The 9,915-nt window shown below is 46.7% G+C and overlaps 1 non-coding gene across 1 annotated transcript; it reads left to right on the top strand.

The window, feature by feature from the left end:
• The first annotated feature begins 6,474 nt into the window (after positions 1-6,474).
• Positions 6,475-6,548, top strand: Trnan-guu. Its single transcript has one exon. It is a non-coding gene; the product is annotated as a tRNA-Asn (tRNA).
• The last annotated feature ends 3,367 nt before the right edge of the window (positions 6,549-9,915 follow it).

Below are 9,915 nucleotides of genomic sequence, written 5' to 3'. Positions count from 1 at the left end.
TCTCTCTCTCTCTCTCTCTCTCTCTCTCTCTCTCTCTCTCTCTCTCTCTGTCTCTGCCCTCCACCTCTGATCCCCCTTCTCGGCCCACACTTTTGGTCCACTCATTGGTTTGTGAGTAGCAACAGATATCACCAGAGAGCAAAAACTGCATCAGTTCATACTGCATCTTGAACTTCCTAACTTCCAGAATTTGAGAATGAAATTTCTATTGTTGAAACCACTTCATTGACTAAAACAACTGAATAAAACTGCTGGTACACTAGGGAGTCCACCAGCCTAAAACTATGGAAAGCTTATTTCCTTAGCTCCTGGCATCCCAAGTACTTCACTGACTATGAATTCAGTAATGGCAGGAGGCATGAGATTGATGAATACTTAGGGAAGCTGGATACAATTTCATAGTTTTTCAACCACTATAGAGATCTTCATGTATTTAGGATTCAATTACCCTGGATTTGAAAGGTGGAAGGGTCGCTCAGGATTCTGGGTGTCAAGTGAATGATGCAGATGGCACTGGCTGTGGACAGCCTTTGATCTGCTTCTATCAGTGGATGTACAAGGTGACAGAAGGATATGACAGTAAGTGTGTGACTGTTCTTGAGTACCCAGTAGACGTGAGCACTATTTTTTAATTACACTGCAGACAGACTGCTGTATCATGAGGAGGAGTACTTATTCAAAGATGTCAGCAAGAGCCAGTCAGGGCAAGAGGATGGATGGGATGAGGTAAGTGTACCAGCAGCACAGCAGCAGGGCTGGTGGTGGGAAGAATCATTGGGCAGAGTGCGCTGCTCTGGGAGGTGCTGAGCTCGGGTCTCACGGCTGAGTGTTGAGGTAGAGCGTTGTGTGGGATGAACTGACTGGTGTGTTCAGTGTTAGCACTTGGGACTCATCGGCATTGATGTTGGAGTGGGGGATTGAATAGAGGAAGACCGGTTGCGTACTTTAGAAAGAGACATGAGAGGAAAGGCAGGTGTTGATGATGTAAGTGGATGGCATTGGAATTCATGTTGGCCAAGGCTGATGTGTGGCTCTTCTGCAAGAAAACTGTTGTAATGTGTCTTAGCTCCAAAAGCAAAGAGAGCTAGTCAGAGATTCCACACCTGCCAGGGCGAAGACAGTGGTCAGAAGCACCATTCTGCATGTGCACTCAGAGTGTACCAAGAGAATTGTGTCAGGAAGCCTCAGGCTGTGTCCTTGCAGATGAGGCCTGGCCGGCTTCACTGAGCCCTTGGAAGAGGATCTTCCTGATGTGTTCAGTCATCACCTGCTGCCTGAGTCAGGGTCAAAAACTATAAATGTCTTTGTTCCACAGGTGACACAGCGGTTGTGCAGCAGCCTTGGGGCTCCCCAAGCTGGAAACTTTATTTTCTCTCCAGGGCTGGCTGCTGGGCCATGGCTGTGAGTCTCACTATTGCTGTTGTACACAACCTAACCCTGTCCCTAAGGTTAGCTCAGGCAGTCCTGTACCAGGTAAAAGATGAATGAACACACAGGCTTAGAGACAGGCAAGATGTAGAGTAAAACCTAGAGATGAAAACAAAAATTTACACAATTTACTCTAAAAAAGACTCCAAGACCAGGTGTGGTGGTGCATGCCTGTAATCCCAGTGCTGGAAAGGCTGAAAACAAGAGGCTCATTACAAGTCCAATCTGTGTAGTGAGACCTTGTACTAAATAAATAAATAAATAAATAAATAAATATTAGGGGCCAAGGAGATGGCTCAGTGGAATAAGCGCTTCCCTGGCAAGCGCAAGGGCCTCAGTTTGATCCCCGGTTCTGAAAAAAAAAATTAAATAAATATTAAAAACACTCCGAGCCCTAACATAAAGTAGTTAGAATCCTAGCAGAAGAAACAGGGATGGAAGAGAAATAGATATAGATGCCCTTCTACTTTCAAATATGATGAAGCACAAGCAAGAAGCTCAGTGAAATCAACTTTTTTGTATAATATTCATAAAACCTGTGCATCTTATCATAAGCCAATTGCTTAAAAATCAATGAGGAATCAAAATATCTTAGAAGCCTCTAGAATATGAAGACATACAATATATAGAGGGGCACAAATAAAAATCATATCAGATGTTCTTGGACACCATGTAGTCCAGAAAACGGTGAAACAGCACCTTTAAAATATTGAGAAACCAAAGAGAAATTTCAACCAGAATATTTCATGTCAGGGAAAAATTGCTCAGATATTCAAGTAAGCTCTCTTCCTGTTAACCAAGTCGAAGTAAGCAAACTACATTTCTTAATGACAGTTACCTTTCTCCCATTGCTGGGACAACATACCCACACCCAGCATTAAGGAAGAAAAGGTTTATTCAGCTCACAATTTGTGGAGGTTTCAATCCAGACTTGCTGGCTCTAAAGCAGAATGGCACATGGCAGAGGGCAGCAGTACATGGTGGCAGAAAACAGCAAACGCCAAAAGGAAGGGCAGCAGCTGCATGTTCTAGCCAGTCTCCCTTCCCTGGTTACATTTTAAGCAGGCTACCCTGGCGTGGGGATGTAGAACTCACACAGTGTCCATGCCCTCCTCTTACACAGGATGAGGACATTTATAAAGTAAGAACACTGGCTCCCCACTGAGTCACTTAATTAAACTCCTAAACTTCTCAAGTTGACACAATGTATCAACCAGTACATTGACCTAACCCAAGAATGCTTGAATAAATATTGGAAGTGATCACCATAGTGCTCTGAAGAGGCAAATTTAGCAAACAAGTTAAAAGCCACAGACAATACTGAAAACAATCACCTTTAAGGATGATTGCATTTTGCCACCTCCTTTGGGCTCTTAGGAGGTGTGACTCTTTAGAGCCCAGGTGCACCTTACCCAAGGTGGGTTCTCTGGCAATGCAGTCAGCCAGGTGGCTGCCTCCAGTCAGAGCCCATTTCTGTGAAGGCAGGTGATGCATGTGGCCCTGGGGAATCTTCCTCAGCTCAAGTAACCGGTCCCGGGCCTCAGGCAAAAGCTGCTGCTCACATTGCTTAAGGTAGAACAAAAGAATTCTCAGAATAATGAATGCAGTTAGTGACAGCTTATGGGAATTTCCACCCAGATAATCCATCCAACACCCGAGAGTCTCGCCACCAAGTGAATTTCCTGAGCAAGCTGTGTGATTTGTTCATGGCAGAGGGTAGGGGGCAGCAATGTGTGGCTTGTTGGGCTGTTACTATCTTGCTTCGAATGTGGACTTTTTCTGCTCCTCACTTCCATTCAAATCCATTGCCTTATACCATTCATCAATCACATTGCAGCAAGTGACCAAAAAGCCAGGGCTGGAGGTCTTGCATAAGTGTTTATGATGCCAGTACCCAGCTAAAAGGAAAAATCAATGTTGAGGTCAGGCAGGACAGCACTCTTTGGAATGACACAAAGATAAAAATTATACTAGAAAGACAGCTATTCCTGTACAGAGGAATAGAATTACAAATAAAAATTGCATTGTACTATGTGAGAGAATCCTCTGCCACACACGGTCAATATTTTCATCTCACAGACGAGCTCACAGGTAGCTTATCTGCAGTTGACTAGCATAGATTTAGGCAAGGACACAGAGCTAGCAGCCACATTGCCATTATTCCAACCCAGCATCTGTCTCCATTTTATTCATAGCATCAGATGTTTAATGGAGAATTCGAGAGGCCTAAGTAGGCCCCATCCATGCCATTTGTCTAGTTCTGTGCCTCTCCTGTACATTTCAGCACTTCTTGCACAAAAAGCGCTGTATTTTTCTACCACAGACTGTTTCACTTCCCTCTAGCATTACATCCCCCTAAGACAGTGACCTGCTTCTCACCCAATCCTTGTACCTTGTCTCCCCTCCTCTGCCATCAACCCCTGAGATTCTAGCTCCCCCTCCACCATGGATGCAGTGAGTTCTTTGTACTCCTCACACCCTGAGGAAAAACAGATAGCCTTCTCTCAAAGGCAAACTGGATGGGCTGCCCTGGTCAATGCCTTCAGGGGAGGAGCTTTGTCCATCTCATGGACAAACACAACCACATCCCCAGGCTCAAGGCCCGTTTTCCACATCTTCACTCCCCAATCATCCAACTGTTCCCCATTTCAGAAGTAAAGAAAGAGAAGCCCACCAGCAGATTAAGGGACCCCCCAAGTGACTCGAATGGTATGTGACAGAATCAGAATTCACATCTTCTGATGCCTGACTCTGCAACAGGCTCTGTAATTACCAAGATTTGCAATCTCTAAAGTAAAACACTAAGCTGCCACGTAAAATAGGCTTTCCAAAATTTGGGGGAGACACAGAGATTGGAGGAGTGATAGTTTCCTTGAGTAACATTGCTCTCCAAATAATCAAAGGCTTAAAAAAAAAAATGTCTGGTCACAACTGTACAACAATGAATAAGGGGCAAGGAGGCAAATATCCACAGGACTGAACTTGTAAGTTTATCTGGAATGCAGTTACATAAAAGAAGCATATTTTAGAGTCTTTTCACAAAAGAAATGATTTCTTCCAGGTTTTGAACTGAGGATTTTTAAAATGCAAAAGCCACTACAGTGGGGAAAGCAAATCCTGTTTGAGGACACTGCGCAGATCACTGTGCAGCCGAGGTCTACCTGCGGCTTGGGCACATTTTACCTTGGAATCCCTGTTTCTAGACAGAGAATGAACAGAGATCTTTCATCATATTTTACTTTGACGATGTTCAATTTAAATGCATATTCCAAAAATTATGTAAGAGACACAAGGACTTCACTTTAAGAGAAGGCCACATCTTTAAAACTCTGGCACAGAGAAAAAAGCAACAAGAGATTTTATAGCCAAAAGGAAAAGCCAACATATTCTTCAAAAATGTTGAATACAATAAGATCATCTAAAGATAAAATAGCTGAAACAATTCACTATCAGCAGACTACCCTACTACTTGACTAGAAAGGTTAAAAGAATTTCTGACCTGAAGGAAAAGCATAGAAGATGGAAATGTGGACCTTATTAAGAAAGAACACGGGCTGGGGAGATAGTTCAGTAGAATAAGTGCCTGCCTGTTAAGCACAGGGTCCTGAGTTCAATCCCCAATACCATTAAAAAAAAAAAAAAAAAAAAAAACCTGCAAATGATAGCCATGTGTTAATCTCTGCTATTCATTTATTACTTACATCTATTTTAAAACATATGGTCCATTACCCTAAAGGAGGGTAATGGGCTGTGAGATTTCTAACAGGTGAGGAACATAATGTCTAAGGGCCATCGGATGTCACCAAAAGGTGGATTATAGAAAGATGGATGCCACAAAACCGAAAGCAGTCGCTGAAACAACTGATAGGTTCTGGCCCTAGTATGAATTGCTGAATTATTATGATGGTCATCTAATATAGCTGAAGCCCTTAAAACAACAGTTTATCTCCCAGGGACCACCTCCCCCTTTCTTCTCCAACCCAGCCCAGGGTGCAATTTCCTTTCACCTTTCCCGCCACCTCAGAGAAGACCCCAATCAGCTCTTCAAATATTTCTAAACATCCCCCTCAAACTCCACCCTCCTAAAGTCCATAAAAGCCTCAGGTGTCTTTGTCTCAGGCCAGAGGATCTACCTGACCCATCTGCCATCGCTCTTCTCCGCGTCTTTGGAGTTCATAAAGGCTTCTTCTATCTTTTCCTATCTCTTTACTGTGCCTCCAAAAAACCTATCAACAACCACAGAGATAAAGTTAATACAGTGAGAAAACTGACTGGTATAAATCCATACGATTCCTCTGACGGGACAAAGTCGCTTCCTACAGAAGCAGGCACCCAAGCGGCCTCTGTACGAAAACAGAAAACAGAGGATCGAACTCATAACCTCAAATTGACAGACAGGCCCTTGCGCCACTGAGCTATCTATCTCCCAGAATCAAAGCTCTTCCAAATGAGAGTAATGTGTTCATCCTGGAAGATTCTAAGCGCACGTGTCACTGAAAATCTGCCCCCCTTTTCCTCTCCTGAAAACCAGCTAGTCCTCGGTCAGGTCCTCGGGAGTCCGGGACCCTGGAGGCTTCGTCCCCGCCCCGCGCCGCCTCCTTCTCCGCCCTCGGTGCGCTGACAGCTCAGCGGTGGAGAGACTCTGGTTTCCATCCTGAGTGCTGGCCAACGTCTAAAACTTAGGAGTTAGGGGTAACGATGGGGTTTATCGCACAAGGCCCGACTGAGCGCCCCGCCAGGGGACCCGAGACAACGCCCGCGAGCCCAGGTCCGAAGGGGCGCGGGGCGGTCGGGCGGCGCCCAGCGGAGGAGCCGCCCCGCGCACAGCCGCTCTCCCGGGCGTCCCTTCTGCGGAGCCCTGGGCTGCTTCTCAGGCCTCGCAACGCCTCAGGCTCCGGTTTGCAGCACTGCTGTTGGGGGCGCTGTATTCTCCAACCGCCGCAGGCTTTAAAACTCGCAGAAGTCCGGCAACCAGCGCTCCTTGGAGGCTCAGCGTCGGAAGCCTGGTTTTGCACTTGCTATAGAGCTGACTGACAAGAATTCGGTGTCTCTGTGGCGCAATCGGTCAGCGCGTTCGGCTGTTAACCGAAAGGTTGGTGGTTCGAGCCCACCCAGGGACGACGTTGGATGCTTTTAGATGTTCTAGTACTTTCTTAACTGGCGAGAATGCAAAGGAGGCACCTTTCTTCTGATACCAAGCAATCCCACACGTCCAAATTTTCTTTTTTCTCAGGGCTACTTGGGAGTGTCAGTTCTCAGCCTGGTCAGTATAAACCTGAATTTTCTCAAACAAGAGACCTACGACTCTCGCTTTGGCGCTCTCAAGTCCTTCTCTCCCCTTTCTACAACTGGGCACCGGTGCTCCACGCTGGAACCCTCAGGTTTTCCACGTGCTGTCTGAGGCCAGCACTGCTCTCCTCTTCCCAGGGAGGTGACTGGACTCACTGAGCGCCCTCCCAATAACGTTGGCACCGTGAAATCCTCGTAAATACCACCTCCATGTTTGAGAAATAGAAATTCCTCCTTACTATTGTAGGGAAAGTTGGAGATCAGGCTGGGAAAAATAAAGGGCCTTAGTGAGGTTTCTGGCAAATACATACAGAGAGAAAGAGAGAGAGAGAGAGAGAGAGAGAGAGAGAGAGAGAGAGAGAGAGAGAGCTGATAAGGCTGGCCTGCCTCCCTTCACACCAAGACACTTCTCCCTCCATTTTCAGTTAAGCACAAGAGCAACAAAGAGGGGGAGGGGACTGTACTAGAAGTTCAGTACCTAAAATACACTCGAACACCTGAACATTCACACCCATTTAAGTACATATCAAGTTCATTATTCTCACCACATTAAATATGTACATTAAATAACCCATTAAAACACACACATATCCTATTTACCACCTCAGCCTCAAAGGTACCTCTGCCATAAATATCAAGCATTTGGACATCACAAAGAGACCAAAGAAGTGCTTACCCAAATTGTATGTGTGGGCAATGGAAGGGACAGCGGCCAAATCGGGGGTCTCAGAGCACAAATCAGCCAATGAAGTTACAACAGCTGTCAAGGGGGAGAAACTTTCTCAACACATACAAGGCCGAGAACAAGTACATCCGAGTGACAGCTCTGGACTCCCTTCTTACTCAACTATCTCTCTATATATTTTCTCTCCTTTTCCCAATAAAGTGATTTGGCTTCCCCAATTCTCTTACCTCTCTCAAAAAAAAAAAAAAAAGTGAATTTGTTTCTCCCTCTTAACATATATCTCTAATTGTTTTACTCAGGTAGGTTTTTTCTTTTTTCCTTACAGACCCAATGTAAAAATGTCCCCTCACAAGACATAACAGCATGTGGGTTATTTTGTGAATCTTCTCCACATTTTTCTAACTGTTGGTGTCATGAGCTTATGATTTCAAATAAAGCTGCATTCATTTTCTTTACAAATACCTGTTCACTCATGCACGTATTTCCAGAGTGTAGAGGGAGAAGAGGACGTGCATTAGGAAGTGTGTTTTTCTCACTCCTAATACATGTTTCTCAAAGTTACATGTGTTCAAACTCCTTCTACATTTCTCCTCCCTAGGAAGAGCCACTTTGAACCATACAACATAGTATAAGGTCTCTATTCCTTGTTTATACATCCCAATATATACATCTCTCTTTTGAGAGACCAGCTTGAAAGTGGACCTGGTGTATGTGTATCCCCTCTGCCCACCGCTGCTAGGAGCCAACAAGGTGCCCCCTTGTCTCCCAAGAGCTGGCAGCCCGAGGCTCCCACCTTGGGCCTCTGAGCCAAAGAAAGCTGAAAATAAAGGCACCAGGCAGCAGTGGGCAGCTTCCAAGAAATCTGGTTTGGGGCACAGGAATACGGGTTAGCAAACTATTGGGAAGAAGCTGCGCTGCAGTTCCTGGCACCCTGCAGAGCCGAGAGCCTGGCGCCCCCTCCCATTGCTGCTTTCCTCCTCTTCCTTCTCTTTATAGTCCCCTTCTCAGCCCTTTGGCTTCTGGTGTCCCTCTTTCGTCCTCCATCCTGTATTTCTGACTTCTCAAGCTACAAAGGCCTTCTAACTTCTAGAATACAAACCGGCGGCGACGTGTCCTCTGGGAGATTTCACTCCGCTCCTGACCCCTCTCTCCCGCGTGCGCGGGTGGCGTCCAGGAACCCGATCGCCCAGGAACCAGTTCGTAAGCTGCTGTGGGGCGTCCGGCTGCCTCCTGGCGACCTGGAAGCCAGCAACTCGGAATGCAATCCGAATCGTAAGAGCCAGCGAGCAAACGTGCAGAATACAGTAAGCTGCAGGAACCCAATACAGGATTGCGGATTTGGGGCTCCAGCCGGGGACTCAGACACAGCCTCCCTTACCAAAGGCCGAGCTCAGGCCCCCGATTTCTTCGTCTGTGTTTTCTTTACCCCAGACATTAGGTGCAATTGCGAGGTATCCGAGTGAGAGACCCTGAGGATTCAAGATGTCTGACTGCTTCCCCGTGTCTGGGGTAGCTTGGCCCTCAGGCCTCGAGGGTCACCTCATTACAGGGTAGCGCCAGCCAATCCTCTCGACCCTTGGGCGGCCGGGATATCAGGACCTTGTATGTCATCAGCACAGTCAGGTGGGGAGGCCCAAGACAGACACTCAGGTACAGTAACCAATGGATAACCTGCGAATCCCTGGTGGACTACGACAACTCACTGAGAACCCGACTTCCTTCCCTGAGCCCGGTGGACCAGGGAGAGGCAGCCCTGGTGATAGGTCAAAGGGCCGGGAGCAAAAGGGAGGTAAGGACCCAAAGCAGCCACCGCTGCGTGCAGCACTTATCCCTGGACAGAAAATTTTCCATCCCTATTCCAGGATGTGGAAACAGCAAGACCTGATTTTCAAAAACGGAAGAATGTTTAAAACCACGCTTCCATTCTCTAGAGCCAGAGCTTCTCAAAGTCCTGCGGACTGTAGCAGTGAAGGAAAATTGCAGGGGCCAGAACAAACAGGAAGGTCCCACAGAGATGTGAACTCTGATCACTGGGTTCAGAGTCCACAGTGTTCACCATTACACTATGGAACCCAGTCAAGGTACTATCTAAACAGGACCAAAGAGAATGACATGCAGCACCCAGCTTGCTGGCTACTTAAGCCAAGACAAAAATAAGATCAAAGAAACTTTGGATGAGAAAAGAAGCCACCCCGTCTGCCTGCCCCCTAATGCCAGTTGTGGGGCTGCACTTCCAACTTCTACACACCTAAGTCTCATTTCTATTTTCTTGGCTTTTACACATTTTCCACTACCCAAGGAAGCACAGTGACTGGCTTAGAGTGATCCATACAGGGTGAACTCGGACTGGTCAGGATTCAAACTGAGGTCTCCCGCATGGGAGCTGCCAGTCCCACCGTGAAGCACCCGAGCCTCTGCACTACCTGTACCTGTGCACCATCGGGGACAGACAGAAGCTAAACTCAGTGTTGCAGTAGCGCTCAGCACACAGCACCTGTCTGGCAAGTACCAGC

This window comes from Octodon degus, unplaced genomic scaffold, assembly GCF_000260255.1.
Source record: "Octodon degus isolate 3935 unplaced genomic scaffold, OctDeg1.0 scaffold00048, whole genome shotgun sequence".
Lineage (NCBI taxonomy): Eukaryota > Metazoa > Chordata > Mammalia > Rodentia > Octodontidae > Octodon > Octodon degus.
Note: the sequence above shows the minus strand (reverse complement) of the source record. Positions and strands in the feature narration are given on the sequence as shown.